We start from the raw sequence: 25,411 nt of genomic DNA on the forward strand, positions 1-25,411 counted from the left end.
GAGCCAGGAGAGGGGAGAGAGAGAGAGACTCTGGAGGGAATTCAAGGCTGCACTGACGTAGGAGCTTCAGGAGCTGTGGAAGTCAACAGGAAGGAGGGATGTGGGGCTGGGGGAATGCTCTGAAGCTATCTGTTTGAGGCCAGCATAAACCAGGCACCTTTGCAGCTTCATTTGCTCCAAAGCCATGAAATATAAATCACACACACCCACCAAACCCCTTTCCTCCAGAGGCAGAATGGTGTCAGGTTTGAAAGCAGAGCTCAGCACTGGATTCTTCCTTTAAAAGGGGGAGAAAAAAAGCCACAAATCATTGTTTCCAGACAGCCTCCAGGAGCTGAGTGGGGAAGGGGTTGGGCTGGGTTGTTGCTATTTATTCCCCTGACAAAGTCCTGTCCTGCAGTGTTTGGGTGACAGTTTCGTGCCTTGTAAGCAACTTCTCACTGCTCTGCTGCTTCACACAGCCACTGCCTCAGCTCCACAACTCCTCTGGGGGGCCAGCTTTGCATGCTGATGGGGAGGGCAGGGGGAGAGGGGAGGGCAAGGGGAGAGGGGGAGAGGGGAGGGCAAGGGGAGAGGGGGAGAGGGGAGGGCAACAGGACCTATAAGATCAAGTCCAACCATAACCCAGTCATCATGACCACTAACCCAGAGCCTGAAGCCCCACACCTACACTCTTCTTGAACCCCTCCAGGGATGGGGACTCCACCACCTCCCTGGGCAGCCTCTGCCAGCACCTCACCACTCTCACAGCAAGGAAGTTTTTCCTCATCTCCAGTCCGTGATCCTAAGCCCACAGCAGCTCCACAACAGGCAAGTGGCAGGAGGCCAGAGCCTTTCAGAGCAGGCTGGAGGAGAAGTCTAATATGAAGAGATGACTTGGAGCCACACAGCACACATTTGCCCCACTTAAAGCAGATGAGGAGCATGCAACAGATCTATAATTCAGTGCAGGAGGGGAGGCTCAACAAACCTCAGCTGGAGCTGCTGCAGAGGGCTCCTTCTGGAGAGCTTTGTTTCCACGTGCCTGGTGTCTATTTAAAACCAAGCCTGTTTTATTAAGGAGCTGCTGCTCTTTGTTCAAGCCTCCTGGGAGAGCTCCTGGGGAAAGGGCTGTGCCCAAGTGAGTTGTGTCCTGGGACTGGGCATCGTGGCCCCAGAGCTGCCTTACAGGCATGCCTTCTGCATCAGCCCAGCAGGCAGCTGGGAAGGGGCTACAAGGCCTCCAGAGCATCTGATCACAGAAGGAAAGACTGGCAGGGGTTGGAAGGGACCTCCAAAGCTCATCCAGTCCAACCCCCCCTTGCCAAGGCAGGGGCACCTAGAGAAGGTCCCACAGGAGCACAGCCAGGTGGGGTTGGAATGTCTCCAGGGATGGAGACTCCACCACCTCTCTGGGCAGCCTGCTCCAGGGCTCCAGCACCCTCACATCACAGCAGTTCCTCCTCATGTTCAGATGGAGCTTCTGATGGTCAGGTTTGTGCCTGTCACCCCTTGTGCTGTCCCTGGGCACCACTGAACAATGCCTGGTGCCATCCTCCTGCCACCCACCCCTGAGGTATTGATCAGCACTGATGAGATCCCCCTCAGGCTGCTCTTCTCCAGCCTGAACAGCTCAAATCCTCTCAGCCTCTCCTCATCACAGAGCTGTTCCAGTCCCCTCAGCATCTCTGCAGCCTTTTGCTCTCCCCTCTCCAGCAAGCCCCTGTCCCTCTTGAACTGGGGAGCCCAGAACTGGACCCAATACTGCAGCTGTGGCCTCATTAGGGCAGAGGAGAGGGGGAGCCGAACCTCCCTTGATCTTCTAGTTGCACCCCTGGATGGAATTGGCCTTCTTGGCCATGAGGGCACACTGCTGGCCCATGGGCATCCTGGTGTCCACCAGCACTCCAGGAGTGCCAGAGAGGGGATCTGCCCCCACTGCCACATAACCACACAGGGATCCATGAAGCTGGAGCAGGAAAGAGCAGCTGTGGGAAACTCTTCAGCCTCTGCTGAACATTGCCTCCAGAGGAGCGAGTTATGGGCAGCACGGCCCTGACCCAGCGCTTGCCACCTAGAGAGGAGAATGTGAACTGGTGCCTGAGCCCTGCCAGCCTGCCTCTCATAAAGAAAAGGGTTATCTGACCTGGGAGTTCCTGGGTTTAAGTCCATTTCCCACTCAGCACAAGAACAGGCAGTGTGTACAATGCGGGGTGGGGCAGCACACCCAGTGCCACCAGCAGCCCAGACCTGCTCTGCTCCTGGGAAAGCAGCCCAGCGCTCCCAGTCCCACCAAGCAGCTCCTGCACTCATCCCACCCCCAGGGCACTCTGCTGGGGGACAAGGCTCCCCTGCAGGGCAATAACCCCCAGCACACAACACACCCCCACGAGCACAGAATGCCTGAGGCCAACGTGGGTCTCCACTTCCCCTCTGCAATCACAGGCTGCAACCTTCCCCTCCTCCTGCTGGCTTACAATCAGAGTTGCTGGGGTTGGAAAAGTCCTCCAAGATCACTGAGGCCAACCTTCAACCCAACCTGTGCCAGTGTCTCCCCACCCTCCCTGGCAACCATTCCTTCCTCATCTCCAGCCTCAATCTCCCCTCCTCCAGCTTCAATCCTTTGCCTCTCATCCTGTCACTACAAACCACTGTAAAAGAAGCCTCTTCCCACCTGCCTTGTAGGCCCCCTTCAGGTACTGGAAGGCCATTATAAGGTTGCCCCTGAGTTGTTTTGGTTGGAAAAATCCCTCTAAGATCAATGAATCCAACCTCCAACCCAACCCCACCATGGCCACAACTGCCATGGCCACAGGGCTCTGGAACCCCTCCAGGCATGGGGACTCCACCACCTCCCTGGGCAGCCTCTTCCAACCCCTGACCCCCTGGCAGCAAAGACATTTTTCCTCATCTCCAACCTAACCCTCCCCAGGCACAATTTCAGGCCATTGCCTCTCCTTCTGTCACCTGAGACTAGGGAGAAGAGACCAAGCCCCAGCTCACTGCAGCCTCCTTTCAGGGAGCTATAGAGAGCAATGAGGTCTCCCCCCAGCCTCCTCTCCTCCAGGCTGAACACCCCCAGCTCCCTCAGCTGCTCCTCCCCAGACCCTTCCCCAGCTCTGCTGCCCTGCTCTGGAACCACTTCCTACTTTCAACCACACAGTTCCTCAAGCTGCACTTTCACCTCCCCATCCCCTTCCTCAGCACCCTCCAGCTGCTGAAGACCAGCCCTCTGATCATCTTCATGGTTTCCTCTGGACCCTCTCCATCAGCTCCATGTCCCTCCTGTGCTGAGGGTCCCAAAGCTCCTCACAGCCCTGCAGATGAGGTCTCCCCAGAGCAGAGGGGCAGGATCCCCTCTCTCCAGCTCTGGCCACACTGCTTTGGATGCAGCCCAGGCTGCCCTTAGCCTTCTGAGCTGCCAGTGCCCAGTGCTGGCTCCTCTCCAGCACCTCAAATCCTTCTCTGCAGGGCTGCTCTCAACCTCCTCATCCCCCAGCCTGGACTGATAACCAAGATTGCATCAGCTTAGGTGCAGGATCTTTTCCTTTGCCTCACTGAACCTCAGGAGGTTCTCCTGAGCCTGCCTAGGTCCCTCTGGATCCTTCCTGCAGCTCCAGCATGTGCTGTGCAGCTAACAGCCACCCCATCCCATGTCAGCAGGAACACATCATCCACAGCAAGGAGAGACAACAACCAGGAGGCAAAGCCAGAAAACCAGAGGGCCTCCAGAGACTGCAGTGCTCCAAGCTAACCTCACCCTCCAGTGGCAACTGCTCATCCAGAGGACTTGATGGTGCCTGCTCCTCGGGGAGGGGGGGGAGGAGGAAGGGGATGACACAAAAATCTCTTCTGAAGGTCATGGGCATCGGTCCCAGTGCATGCAGAAAATGCTAATTTAATAATAGTCAATCAAAACTAAGCCAGGCTTGATGGCCAGGAATGCAAACAACTCATTTGCAGCCAAACACCCCTTCTGTGTCCACCACAGCTGCACTGGGAGGGACAAAAACAACCCCAAAGCCCCAACGACAAAAGGAAGGAGGGGAAGGGAAAAAAAAGCAAACAAACAAACAAAGAGCAACAACCAAAACACCACCACCAAAAGGCAACCCACAAAGCAGGGCAAGTGGAGTGAAGATGAAGAAACACTTGCAGAGAGGAGGGGAGAGAGGGCAGGGCCAAGCCAAAGCAAAGTTATTTTAAAGCCAAGCTGAGAATAAACTGAACCCAAGAAGAATTTCATCACTTCCACCGACTGAAGCTCCCAGCCAGGAGGAGAGAAGAACGTCACTCCCAGCCCACAGCACCACCAAGCCAGCAGCCACTCTGGCTCCCAACAGCCCCCAGAGCTCAGCACAGCACCCAAAGGGTGCAGGCCCCTCCCAGACGACACCCCCGAGGGTCCCTCGGCAGGGATGTGACTGCAGGGCACAGTTCCGAGCTGCAGTGGCACAGCAGAGCCCCGGCACCGCTGGAGGAGAGCCTGCTGCTGCCTTCTGGGGGCTCTCAGCTCAGGCTGCTGGGACAACAGCAGCTGGGTCTGACCCCAGACTTCCTCTTCTGCTACTCAAAGTTCCAGGCCATGGAATCAGAGGAGCAGGCTCATGGGGGCAGGGGGGGTTGCCAAGATCAACAGGCAGAGCAAACAGCTGTGATGGAGCACTGATGGCCACTGGCAGGGAAGGACAGCCCAGGGGACCTCACTGCCACGACCACTCAGGAGAGCCCACCCACAGCTCACTGGGCAGCACCTCCAGGGAAAGCACATGGAGACCACAGAAGCAATCCCAGAGCTGGCACAGTGGAGATCATCAGTCCAACCTCTCACCCAGAGCTCCCACCCCCACCACTGCTGCCCCACTCAGCACCACATCCACACCTCTTTTCAGTGCCTCCAGGGATGGGGACTCCACCACCTCCCTGGGCAGCCTCTTCCAGTGCCTCACAACCCCTGCTGGGAAGAGAATTTTCCTGATGTCCAACCTGAAGCTCCCCTGGCACAACCTGAGGCTGTTTCCTCTGGTCCTGTCCCTTGTTGCATGTGAGAAGAGACCAACCCCCAGCTCACTGCAGCCTCCTCTCAGGCAGCTGTAGAGGGCAAGGAGGTCTCCCCCTCAGCCTCCTCTTCTCCAGGCTGAAGAAGTCCTCAGCTGCTCCTCCCCAGCTCTGCTCTCCAGACCCTTCCCCAGCTCTGCTGCCCACCTCTGGTCATGCTCCAGCCCTTCCAGCTGCAGAAGAGGAGGCTCAGGGGAGACCTTCCTGTCCTCTCCAACTCCCTGAAGGGAGGTTGTAGCCAGCTGGGGGTTGGTCTCTTCTCCCAGGCAAGCAGCACCAGAACAAGAGGACACAGTCTCAAGCTGTGCCAGGGGAGGTTCAGGCTGGATGGTAGGAAGGAGTTCTTCCCAGCAAGAGAGATTGGCCATTGGGATGTGCTGCCCAGGGAGGTGGTGGAGTCACCATCCCTGGAGGTGTTTAAAACCAGCCTGGCTGAGGCACTTGGTGCCCTGGTTCAGTTGATGAGATGGTGCTGGGTGAGAGGTTGGACTGGATGATCTGGAAGGGCTTTTCCAACCTGGTTAATTCTATTCTATTCTATTCCTTGGCCACCTGGGCACACTGCTGGCTCACACTCAGCCAGCATGGCCATCAATCATCAGCTGCACCCTCCCCCAAGATAAGAAGCAGGTCACTGGTGTGTGGAGCACAGCACCTCCTCCAGGCACCCCCTTGCCCCTCCCTGAGCTCCACTGATAGAGCCAGGTGAGTAATGCCCTGCACTGACCCACTTAGCACCTTGGCTGCAGCAGGTGGTGCCAGAGAAGAGCAGACCAAGCCCTTGATCTTTAAACTGAACCTGCAGACTATCAATTAGCCCTTAACAAGAGCCTGGCCCAGACTAGGCATGGGGCACATGATTGAGTTCTGGGTGCATTAGTCACCCACAGCGATCTGGCTGCTTGTGCCACCAGGACACCCACTCCAAGCAGGAGGAACATGACATGGCATACAAGCAGAGTGGCACAAGCAGACAGCTCCTGAGCCTGCATAAAGTCAAATCCATTTGGAAAGGTTCAAGGCTGCCTTCACCAGCAAAATGAGCTTGCCTCTGGACTGGCATTTTGCTTCCTGGGAGAGCTGTGTTCTTAATTTGGTTCTGAATGCCCTCAGGCCAGAGTGACTGTCTCCTCCAACCACAGCCAAGAGCACACAACCCAACTGCTGAGCAGGCAGCTCCCAAGTTTTAACAAGACTGTCCTCTAGATGACATCCACTTAAAAGCAGCCCCAAAATAGGCTTAGTCATATCACACAACAGCCTGGCTGGAAGAGAGCTCAGCATGGCTGAGGCCAACCACAGCCTAACATCTCCCTGTACACAGCTCTGGGACCATGTCCCAAAGCTCCTCATCCAAATGGCTTTTAAACACCTCCAGGAATGGTGACTCTGCCAGAAGAGCTCCCTGGTTCTTTCCCCCTTCTTCCTCCTGACCTCTGCAGAACTCCAAATCCTGCTGCAGGAGCTCTGAACTCCAAAGCATCCTGTGGTCAGGGGGTGGGAACAGGCTGCCCAGGGAGGTGGTGGAGTCCCCAGCCCTGGAGGTGTGCAAGAACCCTGTGGCCATGGCAGGTGGGGCCATGGTTTGGTGGCCATGGTGGGGTTGGGTTGATGGTTGGACTGGGTGACCTTGGAGGGCTTCTCCAAGTGAAACAAGCCTTTGATTCTGGGATTCAAGAGCCACAGCTGAGGTTTACACACTCCACATGAAGGCTGATTTTAATCAGAGCATGAGAATTATGATGTGCTGTCCATGAGAGTCAAGCTAGGAAGGGAACAGGCAGGACCTGCCCAGCCTGGGCAGCACTTGGGCACTGGGCAGCTCTCTGTAGCTGCTACAGCCACAGAATGCAGTGGGTTGAAAGGGACACTCAAAGGCCATCCTGTCCAAGCACCCTGCAGGGAGCACCAACACAGAACCACAGAATGGCTCAGGTTGGAAGGGACCTTGGAGATCACCTACTCCAACCTCCCTGCCACCTCCACATCAGGTTTGACCTTGAGTGTCTCCAGGGATGGGGCCTCAACCACACCCCTGGGCAACCTGATCCAGTGTTTCACACAGAACCTTAGGGGTTGGAAGGGACCAACCCCCCTGCCAGAGCAGGGTCAACCAGGGCAGCTCACACAGGGACACATCCAGGTGGGTTCTGAATGCCTCCAGAGAAGGAGGCTCCACCACTGTCATTGTCAAGAGCTTCCTCCTGGCGTTTGAAAGCCCTCCCTCTAGATCTGGTGCCTGGGGACACGGCACGGTGACAGCCTGGGTGCTGCTGGCGAGATGGTTGGGCTTGATGGTCTCAGGTCCCTGCTGGCCTGGATGACTCTGTGATTCTGTTGTTGTGGAATGGGCTGCCCAGGGAGGTGGTGGGGTCAGCACCCCTGGAGGTGTTTAAGACAAGCCTGGATGAGGCACTTGGTGCCACGGTCTGGTTGGTGAGTTAGGGTCGGGCGATCGGCTGGACTTGGATCTCGGAGGTCTCTTCCAAGCTGGCTGATTCAGTGCCCATCCCAAATCTCCCCTGCTGATCCCCAACCCAGCAGAAAGCCTTCCCCTCCAGCATTCCTGGGGCCTGCCCTTCCCTCCTTCCCCTGGACACCTCATTCCACAAGAGCTGCATGCCGGTGGCCAGCTCAAGCTAATTTTCAACAGAGCTTGGCTCTGAAGCTGCCTTTTGTCCTCTGGCTGATAAGGGCCTCAGCAAACAAGGGAGATAAAAGGTAAGCCCTGGGTGACTGTGGCCAAGTCCCACACATCCCAACAGTCACTGCTGGCACATTATTTAACCCCCCTGGGCAGAACCAGCTATGGGCTGAGCTCAGCTCATCAATCTTCAGGTCACCACCTCAGGTCTGGGTGAGCCTTGTGCACAAAGAGCAGGGACCTACACTGCAGTGGAGGCTGTGTAAAGGTAAAAGGCAGATTAAACCCCCACTTATCTGCACCCACTATCTTGCATACTCTTTGTTGGCTGTTTTGTTTTATTGCTAAGTGGAATGACTGCTCCAGGAACAGGCCAGGAAGGATGAAATAGAAGTTGGGGCTGATAGCAGAGCCCCAAGACGTCACAGGTAGGGCTGAGGACTTCGAATTAAGGGTCACATCCAGAAGCATGCTGACCTCTTTGTCAGGTCACTGGGTTACAAGGCAAGGCTCCCCAGGACAAGCAGAGAATCCTTTGGGTTGGAAAAGACCTCCAAGGTCACAGAAGGAGAGGGGTTGGAAGGGACCTCCAAAGATCAGCCAGCCCTGCTCTCAGAGCAGGGTCACCCAGGAACACATCCAGGTGGGTTTGGAATGTCTCCAGAGCAGGAGACTCCACAACCTCTCTGGGCAGCCTGTTCCAGGGCCCCAGCACCCTCAGAGTGACAAAGTTTGTCCTTATGTTCCTGTGGCACCTCCTCTGCTCCAGCTTGCACTAAGGAATGAGGGCAGCCCTCAGGCTCCTCTGCTCCCAGCTCCCTCAGCCTGTCCTCAGCAGGGAGCTGTTCCACTGCCTTCAGCAGCTTTGTGGCTCTGCACTGGACTCTTTCAAGCACTTCCCTGAGGTCCTTCTTGAACTGAGGGGCCCAGAACTGGGCACAATATTCCAGCTGTGGACACACCAAGGCAGAGAGCATCATCAAATCCATCTGTCAGCCTAACACCACCGTGGCCATCAAGCAGCATCCCCAAGTGAAATGCTAAGTGTCTGCACCCAAGGTGCTATGGTAGCAGGAATCCTTAATGCAGAGAGGTCTCATTCAGCATTTAGAAGGAAGAAACAAAAGCAGAGACAAGTTCAAGAAAGGGACTTTCAACAAGGGCTTGTAGTGAGAGGATGAGAGGCAGTGCATTGAAGCTTGAGAAGAGAAGATTGAGACTGCAGGTAGGGAGAAATTCTTGCCAGGGAGGCTGGGGAGACACTGGCATAGGTTGTCCAGGGAGGTTGTGGATGTCCCCTCCCTGGAGGTGTTCAAGGCCAGGCTGGATGAGGCTCTGAGCAACCTGGGCTGGTGGGAGGCGTGCCTGCCCATGGCAGGGGGGTTGAACTGGATGATCTTTAAGGTCCCTTGCAACCCATCCTGCTCTATGAATGGATGAACTAGATGGTTTCACCTGGAGGAATCACAGAAGCTTCCAGAGTTCACAGGACTCCAGCAAACCCATGCACACCCCCAGCTCACCAGCACTCAGAGGGCATCCAGGCTGCTTGCTGGGAGAGAGAATTTTGAGCACAATGAGCTTCAAGTTGGTTTTGCAAATGCTTTTTAATAAATTAACTTCTCCCCCTAATGTTCAGTCAGCTGCACTGGCTCTGGGCTCTTGGAGCTTGATCTTTAATTTCAGTAATTAATTTAAAAGCTGGAGACCTGAGCTCCCTTCATTCAGAGCCTGGAGAGGGTTCTGATGCTGCTAAGATAGAGCTGGGGTTTCCATGGAGCTGTTGTGCAGAGCATTCCCTTTCCCCACCCCCCCACACACACCAGATAGAGGCTACATCCCATTTTTGGCAGAGGGCTGGGCTGGGTGATCCAACCCAAACTTTGGAAGCATGGAGGCTTTTTCTCTTGCAGCAGCTCCTGCTGCTTCACTGCTTCAGACACAGCTCCACAGAGCCCAGCCTGGCTTAAACTGGAGTGTGGTGACCACAGCTACGTGCCTGCTCCCGCTGCAAAGAGGAGCAAGGCAGGGAGCTGAGGAGTCAGAGCATCACGGTTGCAGTTGAGTGCCCACAATAGTCTAGGAAGGGTGCCTGGGCTTGCCTACATTGTCAGTGGGGCACAGGCTCAAGTCTGTGCTCAAGCCCAGGCTTGCTCACATTCTTTCCACGCTAGCAGGCTCTCAGGCTCAGCTTCAGAGCCCTGCTAAGGTGGAAAATCCAAGTCCTGCCACACAGCCCAGCAGAGCCTCCTTGCCACTGGGCAGCAGCAAGGGCCCACGCAGAAGCTAGACCCGAGCCGCTCTTACCCGGCACGGCACACGGACGCTCCCCACGCTGCCCACCCGGCTTCCAGCCAGGGAAGCTCTGAGCCACCAGGCTCTGCACACCAAAGCCCACTCACAGACCCAACAGTGACACTGCCAGGGCCAAAGAGAGCTTGGCACAGGACAGATCCCTCCTTTCCCTCTCAGCCCTCCTGAGCTTCTGCTCTCACACACTCTCAGTCGCACACCTGAGCGACCCAAGGCATCTATGGAGCCTTCATTCTGCATTCAGGGCTGAGCTGAACCTTCTTCAGGTGGTTCTTGCCTTTTCCTCCACCCCACACACCATTTAGAAGAGCACCCTGTATGTATTTGTTTAGGGATCCACTCTCAGTTTAATGTTTCAGGCTTCAGTTCAGTTCCTCTCCCAAGCCACCTGTATGAAGCAGGGCCAAGCATCAGGCAGACCAATGCATTCAGCAAAGGAAGCCTTTGCCCACTCCAAGCCCCAGAGCAGGCACAGCTGCAGCTTTTCCTCCACTGAAGTAACTGAAACACTTCTCCTGTCTCACAGGAGAGCATGCTCAGGACTCTGATGTACCCAGGGAAGATGTGAAAATGCCCTTCCCTGGGGATGGTTGACTGTAACATCCCAGCCCTTGAAGGTCACACCTCACAGGAGCCAGCTTCCTCTTCCTCCTCAAACCCAACTGTGGCTTCCCATGTCTAAACTGATCACTCCAGAAAGAGGTAGAGAACATCAAGTGCACCCTGAGAAGCCTTTACAGCTATGGGAAGATCTCTGCACGTATCACAGGCCTGCAGAATCACCTCTTGCTCTGAAGAGAGAAGAAACTCTGCTCTCCAAGCACATGTCGGTGATGGATGTGCCAGCAGCACAGCCCAGGCAAACCCACTCTGCAATGGAAAGCACTGAAAGCCAACACTGCTAAACATCTGCCTGCTCAGGATGGTTTTCCACCACAAGCAGTGATGCCATCTGGCAGGGCTAAGGTGACAGAGCACACAACCTAGGCCGCTGGGCTGGATGATCCCAGTGCAATATTCCATCCTAAATGAATATTCAACTCCACCACCTCTCTCCAACACCACCCTCCAGGTCCTTAATCAAAGATGCCCTGAAGACTTTGCACTGGTTTTCCACTCATTTCCTACCCCACCCCAGGAGCAGCTCACAGCTGCAATCTAGACTTTGTTCCTAACCCCTACGACCCCGTTTGATCTGTTCTCTCCACTCGCTCTACTACCTCACCATCCATTACTCCCCTTCATACCAGGGGAGCTACTCACACAGGACTGAAGCCAGCCCAGCACTTCAGCATGGACCTGAAGGGCCATCAGTTCAGCTGCTTCAAGGCCAGAAGTCATCTGTGCTGAAGCGCTTGGGAGGGTCAAAGGCAGCAGCCCCATGGAATGAACACCCAGGGACTGCAAGGGACCAGTCCACAGCACCAGCAGTGGTGAAGACCACGCTGCTACCTCCTGCTGGCACAGCTCCTGACTCCCAGGCTTCCTCTGTGCACCTCTCCAGATGAAGTGCCCTTCACCTGGGTGCCTGTCAGCAGCACCTCAAAGGCACTGCTTCTGCCCAGCACCACCCTCGAGGGCTGAGCCCAGCACAATGCTCCTCCAACTTGGTGATTACTCACAAGCCCAAGCCTAAGAGATCATGAGACGTTACCAGCCCCTGTGGGACATCTCCCAGGGCACTGCAGGCTGCATTGTTGTGCCATTAAGGCTCTGGAGCTGGGGACAGAAGAGAACAAAGTGCCCATCTATTTTTTCACTGTTTGTTGTTTCTGCCTGCAGAGACACACAGGCTGGTCTGTTGAGCAGGGCTGCTGTCCTTTAGCTGTGCTCTTTGTCCACTGAATGCAGGAACTGTCAGACCTGGAGGTGATATCAGACCATGAACATTTAATAAGGGTTTGGCTAAAAGCCACAGACACCAACTCGGAGACCTCGGCAAACTCTGTGCGTGCAGCCCCTGCGAGGCAGCAATCCACTTTCACTCCAGGCCAGGGCCATGAGGCAGGTCTGACATGCTCAAACACACTTCCTTCAGCTGCTACTTCCTTGAAGCAGCAATTTCATCCACTGCATCTTAGCTCTATCAAGGCAACACCTCCCCTCTGCAAGCCCTTCTCTCTGGCAGGACACCACCTCCAGCTCTCTAAGAACCACCACCTCCAAACAGCTCTTTGTGCCCTCAGCACAAACACAGCTTTGCCCTTTCCTTTCTCACACAGCTAAGCCTCATCCACAGCCTCACCCAAAACACCTCCCAGCTTCACCTTGACTGGGCTGCCCAAGCAGGCAGCACAGTCACAAGGCCTTCAGACACCACCACAAAGGGCTCCTCCACCACTGCTGCAACACCACTTCTGCCCAGGACCAAGGCACCCCTGGGGAAGCAGAAAGCAAAAGCAGTTCCAGGCTTTCCCACCTCACTGGGATGCTCTTTCTTCCCTCTGTGGACAAACTCAACCTTTTCCCAGCAAGCTGAGGCATCAGCAACCAGCATTTGCCCTACCCCCACAGCAGGACTCAGACAGCACACTCTGAAAGCTCCTCTACAAACTCCTCCTCTGCTGCGAGGCCAGGATGAGAGAGTTGAGGCTGTTCAGCCTGGAGAAGAGAAGGCTCCAGAGAAACCTTCTGCTGCCCTCTCAGTGCTTGGAGAGGCTGAGCAGGAGGCTGGGGACAGGCTCCTGGACACAGCCTGTGGTGACAGGACAAAGGCTGATGGGGGGAACTCAAAGAGGGAGATGCAGACTGCAGAGAAGGAAGAGGAATGATTGACACTGCAGGTGCTGAGCCCCTGGGGCAGGCTGTCCGGGAGGGCTGTGGATGCCCCTGCCCTGCAGGTGGTCAAGGCCAGGTTGCCTAGGGCTAGGAACAACCTGCTCTAGCAGGAGCTGTCCCTGCCCAGGGCAGGGGGTGGAAGCTGGAAGATCTTTAAGGTCCCTCCCAAGCCAAACCACTCTAGGAATCCCCAAGCACCTGCTGTGAGGAACAGCCCAACACAAGCCCAGGGGCTGATGGAGCTGGCTGGCTGCAGAGGGGCTGCCAGGTGTAACCCCATGACACGGAAGGGAGAAGGCAAACACTTCACAGCTGTGAGCTGCAGCCAAACCTGCTGGACCTCGCCGGGAGCCGCAGGGCCGTGCAGAGGGTGCCTGAAGGAAACCGCAGGAGCTGCCAGACCTGGAGGTGCCATCAAACCCTTCAGCTTCCAGAAGGATTTGGGTGAAAATCCACTCCGAGGGCGCAGCAAAACCTGGGTGCAGGCAGCTCTCTGCGTGGCAGCAATCCACTTTCACTCCATTCCAGGGCCATGAGGCAGGTTTAACGTGCTCAAACACTTTTCCTTGAGCTACTGAGCAGCTATTTCCCAACCTCATTCTAAACATAGAGAGAGGCTCCTCACCGTTAACGACCTCGATGAAAGATCCCCGGCGCTTACGCAGGAGGGCTGACGATGCGTCTGAAGTGTTAAGATAGTCACAGGGACAATAAAAGCAGTTCACTATTGCAACCTTCTGTTCAAGGTTAAGAGTTGAAAGGGGACAGCTCAGCTCACTAAACCCCTGCCAGAGCTCCTCTTGAGACGCTCGAGAGATCAGGAAACCTTCCAGAGGTTCCTCAGTGAGGAAAAAAAGCTGAAGGGGAAAAGACAAAGGGAAAGCTTCCAGCTCCTGCCCCAGTGGGGAAGGGCAGGTTCTGCTCCTGGCTCCTGCTCCACAACACAGCCAAAAGGGCAGCACTGGAGGAAAGGTGAGGATTTGACATGCAGAATGGTAGGGGTTGGAAGGGACCCCTGGAGCCCGAGGCAAAGCCCCCTGCCAAAGCAGGGGCACCTAGAAAAGGTCACCCAGGAACACAGCCAGGTGGCTCTTCACCACCTCCATAGATGGAGACCCCCACACCTCTCCTGGGCTGTGGCTTGAGGCTACAGTCACAGAATGCATTGGGTTGGAAGGGACCCTGAGAGCTCACCCAGTCCACCCCCCCTGCACTCAGCAGAGACATCTCCAACTCGATCAGGTTGCTCACAGCCTTTGTCCAGCCTGCCCTTGAATATCTCTGGGGATGGAGCCTCAACCCCCTCCCTGGGCAGCCTGCTGCAGGGTTCCAGCAGCCTCCTGGTGCACAACTTGCTCCTCACCCCCGATCTCCATCTGCTCTGCTCTCATTTCAAACCACTGCCCCTTGTCCTGTCCCTGCAGGCCTTTGGGAACAGCCCCTCTGCCGCCTTCTTATCACTAATAATAACTCTTATCATGTAATAATAATTCTTATCATTAACAATAAAGTGATTTTAGTAATCCCCAGCCTTAACAAGAAGACACTTGAGGAGCTACCTCCACCAACCACCTCAGGTTTGCAGTTGGAGGCGATGCGTGGAGGGTGGAAGGGACCTTACAGATCATCACTGCAAGCCCTTGTGGGAAAAAAAGAGTATGGGCTCAGTACTCAGGGAAGGGCAATTGAGGCTGACTTCAAGTCAGAATTTAACAGAGAGTGTTTTGCAAACCTTTCATTGTAGCAAAAGAGCACCCTGGCTGTTTAGCCTATAAACAAAGCGTGATAAGAGAGGCAGGGTTTAAAATGCTGTGATCTGGAACACTCCCCACCCTCCAAGGATTTCCTCAGCAGCAGCAATTGCATCTTTAGCCATTTTTTCTCTCTCTCTCCACACACACAATACTCATTTCAAACCAAAACCCATCATCCCACTCCAGCCTTTCACTTCACTTCTACGACAGAGTGAGCCCTGCCACCAGCACACGCTCCTGGGATGCAGGCGTTGGGAGCTCCTTCGAGCCACAGCTCCAAAGGATTCTGATTTGGGGAGGCATCAAATCACCTCTGCTGATTGTTCTGGGGAGGGAAAAACCTGTCTGGAGGTTAGGAGGAAGTTTTACACAGAGAGAGTGATTGCCCATTGGGATGGGCTGCCTGAGGAGGTGGTGGGGTCGCCGTCGCTGGGGGTGTTCAGGAGGAGACTTGATAGGGTGCTTGGTTGCATGGTTTAGTTGATTAGGTGGTGTTGGATGATAGGTTGGACACTGTGATCTTGAAGGTCTCTTCCAGCCTGGTTTATTCTATTCTATTCTGTCTTCAGAAGTTTCTTGTGCAAGGAGCTAAGGGCAGGGAAGTAAATCAAGAAGCAGTTCGAGAGGGACAGAGAGTCCAAGGGAGGGCTGTGAGGGTGCTGCAGGGACTGCAGCACTGCCCTGTGAGGAGAGGCTGAGAGCCCTGGGGGTGGTTGGTCTGGAGAGAAGGCTGAGAGGGGATTTAATCAATGTCTATCAATACCTGAGGGAGGGGACAGGCTCTGCTCACTTGCACCCTGGGATAGGACAAAGGGCAGTGGATATAAACTCCAGCACAGGAGGTTCCACTTCAACATGAGGAGGAACTTCTGCACTGCAAGGGTCATAAAGCCCTGGAGCAGGCTGCCCAGAGAGGTTGTGGAGTCTCCTTCTCTGGAGCCTTCCCAGCCCCATCTGGATGTGTCCCTGTGTGACCTGTGCTGGATTCTGTGGCCCTGCTCTGGCAAGGGGCTTGGACTGGAAGATCTCCTGAGGTCCCTTCCAGCCCCTAAGATGTGTTCCTGTGTGACCTGTGCTGGATTCTCTGCTCCTGCTCTGGCAGGGGGGTTGGACTGGAGTAGCTCCAGAGATCCTTTCCAACCCCTAACATCCTGTGAGCCTATGATTCCAAGACACTTCCATCTCTTCCACTTAATGTAATCAGGTCACTGAGAACCAAGAGGACAAATGATACCATGGGGCTTCCTGACTCAGCAGGTCCTCAGGTAGCCTCCTCCTCGACCCCCAAAGGGCCAGCTGATGGTGCTGCACCAGCTGCTGCTGTTTCACAGCAGGCTTTTCCATCACAACTAACATCAGCCCTTCACCTTCAAGGCTTCACCGTTAACTCCTCAGCCTGGTATCTTGGAGCTCCATCTCTCCATGCAAGCTTTGACCTGACAGACCAAGGCCACTCCTTGGAGCCACTCTTTTGACATTGAGTCATCAAAGGCTAGAGCTGATGGTAGAGATCTACCCAAGAGTGAGGACTCCAGCAAGCTGCAAACTGGCTTTAACCAACAATTGTTAAAGCTCTGTAGCTGTCTCCTTGCAGCACCTGCTGCTTCATCACCAGTTATGGGTGCTGCTCATTGCCCTCAGCACTGCCCAACACCAACCAAAGGCACTGCTGCTACAAACTGCACACAATCCTGAGCTAACTCGGGGGAAAAGAGATGCTACTGCAACCCAGAGCTCAAGGAGAGGGGTGAAGAAGCCTTGCTTTGAATGGCTGTGGGACTTCCCCACAGCCTTGATCATTTTAGTGCTGCTCACAGCACCACAAAATGAGAGAGGTTGGAAAGGGATCTCTGGAGATCATCCAGTCCAACCCCCCCTTGCTTAGAGAAGGTCCCACAGGAACACAGCCAGGTGGGGTTGGAATCTCTCCAGAGATGGAGACTCCATCACCTCTCTGGGCAGCCTGCTCCAGGGCTCCAGCACCCTCACATTACAGAAGTTCCTCCTCATGGTCAAATGGAGCTTCTGATGGTCAGGTTTGTGCCTGCCACCCCTTGTGCTGTCACTGGACACCTCTGAACAAAGCCTGGTGCCATCCTCCTGCCACCCACCCTTGAAGTATTGATCAGCATTGATGAGACCCTCCCCTTCAGGCTGTTCTTTCCCAGCCTATAAAGTCCCAATTATCTCAGTCTTTCCTCATCAGAGAGATGTCCCAGTCCCCTCAGCACCTCTGCAGCCCTTTTCTATCCCCTCTCCAGCTGTCCTTCTCCCTCTTTGCTTTCCCTTTACCCTCTCCCCTGTCCCTCTTGAACCAGGGAGCCCAGACAGACCCGGACACAACATTCCCAACGCCTTTCGCTGCGGCTCAGAACGAAGCTAAGAGCAAAAGCTGCCTCCCTCTTCCAGTTTGCTCTTTAGAAGGATCACAAAAGCCACCAGAAGCAGCACAATGAGATGGAGACAGGCTCCTTTATCAACCTGAACCGCAAGCTGCTATTCCTGGGTTCACAAAGAGCACTTTTGAGCCTCCTAAATGGATGTGAAGCCGGACGCAGCTAATTGACTCGGTCCGAGCAAACCTGATAGGAGTTATCAGAAAGCTTTTAATTTGCTGAAAGCAAAGCGTCCAGACTCTAAATCTAAGAAAATAAGGGGAAGGCAGGTCACTGGAGCGTGACAAGGATGCTATCTGAGGCAATGAAGTCATTTTTATCAGCCTCACAGGGGAGAGGACCTGATGCGACAGCCCCGGAGATAGGATGCTCTGAATGATGCTTTCAACGCAGCCAACCCGGGCTGAAGCCTTGGCCTGATGCTCCAAATCCATGAGGAGGAATTTGAGGGGGATCCATGCCCTGTTGGATAGGGGATGTGCAGAACAGTGAAATCAGTTTAAGAGTTAAAAGCACCAAAAACTCTGAAGGCTGTCAAAGCCTCCCTGGCAGGGGTGGCTGAAGTGCACACACACAAACACTGCTTCTCCTGCTCACAGGAACAAACTGTTTGCACACAATCATTAAGGTTGAAAAGCCCTCTAAGAGCATCAAATCCAACCTTCCTCCCAACACCACCATGGCCCTGAGTGCCATGGCCACACATTTCTTGAACCCTTCCAGGGATGGGGACTCCACCACCTCCCTGGGCAGCCTGTTCCAACCCCTGACCACTATTGCAGCAAAGAAGTTTTTCCTCATCTCCAACCTAAGCCTCCCCTGGCACAGCCTGAGACCATTCTCACACTTCCCTTGAAGCAGCAACTTCGTCCACTGCATCTTTGCTCAATCAAGGCAACACCTCCCCTCTGCAAGCCCTTCTCTCTGGCAGGACACCACCTCCAGCTCTCTAAGAACCACCACTTCCAAACAGCTCTTTGTGCCCTCAACACAAACACAGCTTTGCCCTTTCCTTTCTCACACAGCTAAGCCTCATCCACAGCCTCACCCAAAACACCTCCCAGCTTCACCTTGACTGGGCTGCCCAAGCAGGCAGCACAGTCACAAGGCCTTCAGACACCACCACAAAAGGCTCCTCCACCACTGCTGCAACACCACTTCTGCACAGGACCAAGGCACCCCTGGGGAAGCAGAAAGCAAAAGCAGTTCCAGGCTTTCCCACCTCACTGGGATGCTCTTTCTTCCCTCTGTGGACAAACTCAACCTTTTCCCAGCAAGCTGAGGCATCAGCAACCAGCATTTGCCCTACACCCACAGCAGGACTCAGACAGCACACTCTGAAAGCTCCTCTACAAACTCCTCCTCTGCTGCGAGGCCAGGATGAGAGAGTTGAGGTTGTGCAGCCTGGAGAAGAGAAGGCTCCAGAGAAACCTTCTGCTGCCCTCTCAGTGCTTGGAGAGGCTGAGCAGGAGGCTGGGGACAGGCTCCTGGACACAGCCTGTGGTGACAGGACAAAGGCTGATGGGGGGAACTCAAAGAGGGAGATGCAGACTGCAGAGAAGGAAGAGGAATAGTTGACACTGAGGGTGCTGAGCCCCTGGGGCAGGCTGTCCGGGAGGGCTGTGGATGCCCCTGCCCTGCAGGTGGTCAAGGCCAGGTTGCCTAGGGCTAGGAACAACCTGCTCTAGCAGGAGCTGTCCCTGCCCAGGGCAGGGGGTGGAAGCTGGAAGATCTTTAAGGTCCCTCCCAAGCCAAACCACTCTAGGAATCCCCAAGCACCTGCTGTGAGGAACAGCCCAACACAAGCCCAGGGGCTGATGGAGCTGGCTGGCTGCAGGGGGGCTGCCAGGTGTAACCCCATGACACGGAAGGGAGAAGGCAAACACTTCACAGCTGTGAGCTGCAGCCAAACCTGCTGGACCTCGCCGGGAGCCGCAGGGATGTGTACAGGGTGTTAACTTGCTAGGAATGCCCTGTGCACACAAATGGAAACTTCATCCCTCCTCCTCCCTTCAGCTGAGAAAGGAGGAGGAAAAAAAAAAGCTGGTCTAGATTTCCTTCTCACCCTGCTTTCAACTCTGGACAGCAGCAGCACACCACATGCCAGCTCCTCCTGGGCTGGGGGTCATTCCTCTACACTTGCCAGCCCCTTGGAAGCCTAGAAAGGCAGCTCAGAGAAACCTCTTCCCTCCTCGTAAAGCCCAGCCACTGTTTTTCCAGCTGTGAATTTCACACCCAGCAGGAGGGAAGGGTAAGTTACAGGCAAATCCTTCCCCTACTTGCTCTAAAAGACTTCCAAGCCTGAGTTCAATTCATGCCTGCATCTGAGGGGGGTGGTGGTGGGGAAACCAGAAAAAGCATCCCTGCAGCTTGGAGATCAGCCTCCAGATCACACCGACACTCAGAGGTGAAGCTCCTGAGAGCCAAACCCCACCAGCTGAAGCAAAAAGCCTTGCAGAGCTGAACTCCACCATCTGCCCCAGCAGAAGTCGCTGGCAGAGAAAGGTCTTTCAGCTCTCCCTCCAGCACTGAACGGCAGGCAAGGCAAAGGGGGAGTCCAGGCTGTGAGGAGCCAGCTCACATCCCTGTGGAGCACGTCAACAGGCACACAAACAAGCCCCGGTTCCTCAGTCTGCATCTTGCAACAAAAATTAAGCCTGGCATGAAATAGCAGCTGGGGTTTGGGAGCCTTCAGTGGTGACGAGGTGGGGAGCGGGGCGGGGGGTGAGGGGCGTCTCTGCAGCTTGCTCTCTGAGCGAGCGATTTCCTTTTGACTGTCAGAGCACTGGGCAATATTCCTGGTTGGAGGATCAGACGGAGCTCCTGGCAAAGGCACAGCCGCGCTCTCCTCGGAGCACAGAGCCCCGGCAGCTTTTCCCACACGGAGCAATACCAGGAAGCTCCTGGCACGTTCGAGTAGGCTGAACGCAAGAGCTACAAGGATGCACCCCTAACCCAGGGGAAATCCACTCCTAATTAACCGTGCCTACGTTAAAAGAAATAACAATAAGAAAGAATAAAACAGAGGTAGGGGAACAAAAGGATGATTAAATCCTCATTTCCATGTGTGCGCTCCAGCAGAGCAGCTCTGGGCTGCAGGGCTTAGCAGGAAGCTCACCCAAGAGGGAAAACAAGCAGCGAGGACCCGCTCTCAGCTGGGAAAACATCCCAGGTGGCTAACCAGGTGGGACACCGAGAACTTGAGAGGAACTAAGATCTCACAGAGGGATCACAGAAACGCATCAGGTTGGAAGGGACCCTCGAAGGTCATTCTGTCCCCCGCATTAAACAGGGGCTGCTCCCTTGGGCTGCTGACAGCTTGCTGAAGGTGGGGGCTGGAAGCAGAAAGTTTTCAAACACAGCGAAACGTTTACGAAGTTCTCACCAAGCGCCCAGCACCAGCCTCGGGCTCCTAAAGAGCCAAACCCCGCAGGAAGGGACGCGAGGGGCAGGAACCTGCCTGGCCGTGCGGGCTGCGGGCGCTTCCCCGCTGCCCACCCCCGGCTCCACGGCAGGCAGCCGGAGGGAAGGAGGGAGGCAGGCGGGCAGGTGCTGCGCTTCCCGGTCGAGCCCCCTTCCCCTGCTCACCTCCGGGGCTCGGGCTTTCGGCGTTCCTCCAGCTTGGCGGCGGGCGGGGGCTGCGGGGCAGCGGCGGCGGCGGTAGCGGCGGGGCAGCGGCTCGGGGAGGCTTCAGCGGGCGGTGCGGGGCATGGCCGCCCTCCCGCAGCTCTTTCCGTACCTGTCCGTAGGTGCACACGCACCCCCCCGCTTCTGCCCTTCCTGGCCGGTGGCTCCGGAGCGGCGGGGCCGAGCGCAAAGCGGAGGCGGCGGCTGGGCTGTGCTAGCGGCTCCCGCCCCGGTCCCGCCGCATTTAAAGCCGCCCGCAAGCTCGGACGTCCCCTTGCCCGCTCCCATCCCGTCCCATCCCATCCCCCGCTCCCCTCCTCGGCCGCCGCTCGCAGCGTCACGGGGCCGGGAGGCCGGAGGAGGAGTCTGGCGAAGGGGGGAGGCTGGGGCTTGGTGGGGCCGCGGGGCCGCCCGGCTTCTCCGCCCCCAGCCCCGCCGGGGCAGGTGCTCGGCGAGCGGGGGAGCGAGGGGAGAGGCTGGCCCCGGAGGGAGCAGAAGCGGTTCCTGCAGCACAGCTCCCCGGGCACCCCAGCCCTCTGCCAGCGCAGCGGTGTCCCCAGAGCTACCCCGCGTTACTTTTCCCATCAGTTCTTCACTTGCTGGCTGGGGTTTTACAGCCACCCCTCCACGCACCGACGGCCACCCTCCTGCTCAGCACAGGAGGTGCCCAGCTGCCACCCAGCAAAGCAACTGGTGGATGCTTTGCCTTGGGACACAAAGAGGGATGTCAGAGAATCAGAGGCTGGGTTAGGTTGGAAAAGACCCTTAAGATCGTGGAGTCACCGTGGGGACAGACAGCAGGCTCCCCACAAGATCTCAGTGCAGGCTGCAGTCCCTCAGGGAACACATGGCAGGAGCCCCATCACTGGCAACACAAAACCTGGCTAGCATCTGGGGATATGATCCAGAGCAAGCCCTACTCCTGCTGGCCACATCATCCAGTTCCAACCCCTGCCATGGCCAGGGACACCTCCCACCAGCCCAGGTGGCTCAGGGCCTCTTCCAGCCTGATCTTGAGCACCTCCAGGGAGAGGACATCCACAACCTCCCTGGGCAGCCTGTGCCAGTGTCTCCCCACCCTCACTGGCAAGAATTTCTTCCTATTTCCAGCCTCAATCTCCCCTCCTGCAGCTCAAAGCCATTGCCCCTCCTCAGGTCACTATGAGCTCTTGCAAAAAGTCCCTCCCCAGATCTCCTGTAGCTCCCTTCAGGTACTGGAAGTCTCCCCTGAAGCCTCCTCTTCTCCAGGCTGAACAGCCCCCACCCTCTCAGCCTGTTCCTATAGGAGAGGTTCTCCAGCCCTCTGATCACCTGCATGGCCTCCTCTGGACCCACTCCAACAGTTCCATGTCCTTCTTGGATGCAGCTATCACCAACCAGGCTTTGCTGCCCACATGAGTGGTCTTCATTTGGCTTAATTCCCCTCCCTCTCTCACACACACACTCTCTTCTATCCACAGCCTTCAGACAGATCCTTCCAGAGCAGAGCTAGCACCAATATCCCAACTGCTGCTCACTGAGCTCTGGCGCTCAGCATCCCTCCCCAGGCCACGCTGATGAGGGCCACAGGAGATCCTTCAGGCCCAGGCTCCACGAAGGGCTGACAGGGAGGTGGCAGAGGAGCAGCCAGGGGAACAAAGAGGACTATTGTGGCTCTGCAGAGGCAAAACTCCCCTTCTGCAGCGAGGTTTAGCATTACCACACGGCAACTGCCTCCTCAGCTGCTCCTCAGCCGCCAAGCTGCCCTCCTGTCACCCGTCCAAGTTCTGCAACACAATGCACTGGGCAGGCAAAGCAGCAGCAACAGAAGCCACACAGCACTTGCAGGCTGGAGGGGGAGCACTGCAGGAGCCCTCTCCCCGTGGAATTCCCTCTCTCCCTTCTGCTGCTGGCGCCTCTGCTCTCCCCCCGCTGCTGCCCCCAGCCCCTGGCCACAGGGAATTGCCTTTAAGCCACTGTCCCCCCCCCGCCCCCACCCCCTGTTTGGTGATTTCCTGAGAGACCTCAGCTGGTCTGCACACGACTTGGTCAGGAATTTGAGCTCCCCTGCTCGCTTTAATAAATGAAATTCCTTAAGTACCTTGTGTGGAGCCATCAGCTGGTGTGCAGTGGGTGGCTGCCAGCACAGCAATGACTCTGATGGCTTGGAGCTGTGCTTCCCCTGCGCTCATGGCAGCCCCTCTCTGAATAAAAGCAAAGCACTACGTCACTGGAGAAGCTGTGGATGCTCAAGTCCTAACCCAAACAGCCACACACCTTCCTCTCTTCCAAATCAGAGAAGCACTGAATGGTAATGGTTGGAAGGGACCTCCAGAGGTCATCCAGTCCAACCCCCTTGCTAAGGCAGGGGCACCTGGGGCAGCTCACACAGGAGCACATCCAGATGGGCCTCACAAGTCTCCAGAGAAGGAGACTCCACTGCCTCTCTGGGCAGCCTGCTCCAGGGCTCCAGCACCCTCATGTTGAGGTGGAGCTTCCTGCCTTCCAGGTTGTGTCCATTGCCCCTTGTCCTGTCACAGGACACCACTGCAAAGAGCCTGGCCTCTTCTCATTGCCCATCACCCGTCAGATTCCCTCTCAGCCTTCTCCTCTGCAGGCTAACCAGTCCCAGGGCTCTCAGCCTTTCCTCATCACACAGAGGTTCCAGGCCCTTCAGCATCCTCACAGCCTCCCTTGGACACTCTCTAGCACATCCCTGTCCCTCTTGAGCTGGGCAGCCCAGAACTGGACACACCGCTCCAGCTGTGGTCTCACCAGGGAAGACACAGCCCGTGGCTCAGTCAGGGACTGCTCTCTCCATCCTTTCACTCCAGCTCCTTTGCACCTTCAATTTCACATCCATCCATGAATCACCTGGGAAGCTCCTGGAGAACAGACATGTTAGCTGCCTCAGAGGCTGGCCACTTAGATAGCTAATGGAGGTCCAAGAATCCTTCCCAAAGTGTTTAGATCCTTCAGTGAAAGCACCTCCTGGATGGTCCTCAGCAGCTGGCTGCTTAAACTAACAAATCTGAACAATCCCCACACCAGTTCCATCTCCTGCAACTCCAGATACTGTCATCTTAAACCTCTGCATCCAATTTGCTGCCTGAGAAACGTTTTGACATCAGGATGCACAGTTTTACATCAGCCTGTAAGGGCACCAGCCCTGCACTTAATTAATGATCTAATCCCCCACAGAAATCATTTGCAGGAGGTCCTCAAATCAAGAGCTGAGGCAGGGAAGCTTGGCCAAGCTGGGAAATGAGGGCACTCGATGCACAGAGAAACCCCCAGGTGAAATGACCTCAGGAGCCTGCCTCTCACTGTGACTGACAGCCCCAACCCCCACCTGCTACAGCTGACTTGTCCCACACCTCTGCTCTGGATGGACCTCCTCAGAGCATCATGGAATGGGTTGGCTTGGAAAGGACCTTAAAGGTCATCCAGTTCCACCCCCCCTGCAGGTTCTGCCTTTTGCAGATGCCCTGCCTCAGCTGGCTGTGACTGCCCTCAGCATGCAGAGGGGAGCTGACTTCCCAGAGCCCCAGTCCAGCCCCCTGATGCCTCTCTGCTCACCCCCTGTGAAAGCACACACTGGGCAAGAGGAGGCAAATTCACAGAATCATAGGATGGGCTGGAAGGGACCTTCAAGATCATCCAGTTCCAACCCCCTGCCATGGGCAGGGACACCTCCCACCAGCACAGCTTGCTCAAGGCTTCATCCAACCTCTCCTTGAACACCTCCAGGGAGGGAGCATCCACAGCCTCCCTGGGCAGCCTGTGCCAGTGTCTTCCCACCCTCACTGGCAACAATTTCTTCCTCATCTCCAGTCTAAATCTGCCCTCTTCCAGCTTCAATCCATTCTTTGTCATCCTGTCACTATCAGCTCTTGCCAAAAGTCCCTCTCCATCTCTCCTGCAGCCCCTTCAGACACTGGAAGGCTGCTCTAAGGTCTCCCTGGAGCCTTCTCTGGGGCTGGAGCAGCCCCAGCTCCCCCAGCCTGTCCCCACAGGGGAGGTTCTCCGTCTCTCTGAGCATCACTCCATTTTCTCTGTGCTTTCTGTTTTCCTATGATTCCCTGATTCTGGGTGATTGGCCCAAGGGAGCTGGTCCCACCTGAGGAGCAGAACCCTGCAAAGGAGGCAGCACAGCAGGGGTTTGCTTGGGAAGCCTCTGGCTGCCTCTCCAAACCTGCCTTGCAAGTCTGCTGGCTTCAGCCCCGCAACACAAAGACTTTGTGAAGGAAAGGTGTGCCCACAGCCTCAGCCACAGCCAGCCTCCTGCTCCCCAGCAGGGCAATAAAACCCTCCCCTCCACGAGGGCACACAACAGGATGCCACCTCCAGCTGAATGCCCACTGATAGCCAGGAATTAATTTCCTGTGAGGTGGCACCGGGGCCGGTTGTCAATGGCAGCGTTTGACATGCTGGTGGGTAAGGAGCAGAGCCCAAGGGAGGGGAGGAGGGGGAGGAAAATGAGAGGGTTTACAAAGTGCTCCTGCTCAGTGGGGCTGGCAGGGGAAAACTTTCCCCCCCTGGGCAGGTTGTTCCCTAAATACATCTTGCAGCACTTCTGGTGGATCCCTCGGAAGCTGCTGCTGCTGACCACAGCATTGTCAGTCAGGGGAGATGCTGAGCTAGATGGGAACTGGCAGCTCCTGCACTTCCAGGGCTCTGTGCAGGCTGCTGAGAGAGAAAATGTTTGCATTGGATGGAGTCAGGAGGAACTGCAGCTAAGCTGGGAACTTTCAGGGGATAAAACTCTTCCAACAGGAAGATGTTGGCGTGGTGCAGAGGGATGTGGTTCAGTGGTGACCTGACAGTCACCCATGGCTGGGCTTGAGGATCTGAAAGCTTTCTGCTGGCCAAAAGTATGATGG

General features: G+C 55.9%; 1 protein-coding gene across 2 annotated transcripts in view; it reads right to left on the reverse strand.

Annotated features, from left to right (window-relative positions):
• The window catches only part of SLC4A4 (solute carrier family 4 member 4), a 136,138-nt gene extending 115,310 nt beyond the window's left edge, over positions 1-20,828 (reverse strand). Inside the window, exon 1 of one of the 2 annotated variants that reach the window (XM_054172484.1) lies at positions 20,662-20,828. The gene's annotated coding sequence lies outside the window, so the exon portion shown is untranslated. Of the gene's footprint in view, positions 1-20,510 lie in introns of both variants that reach the window. The other variant, XM_054172483.1, reaches the window with a different exon arrangement.
• Positions 20,829-25,411: the final 4,583 nt, after the last annotated feature.

This window comes from Dryobates pubescens, chromosome 24 (assembly GCF_014839835.1).
Source record: "Dryobates pubescens isolate bDryPub1 chromosome 24, bDryPub1.pri, whole genome shotgun sequence".
Lineage (NCBI taxonomy): Eukaryota > Metazoa > Chordata > Aves > Piciformes > Picidae > Dryobates > Dryobates pubescens.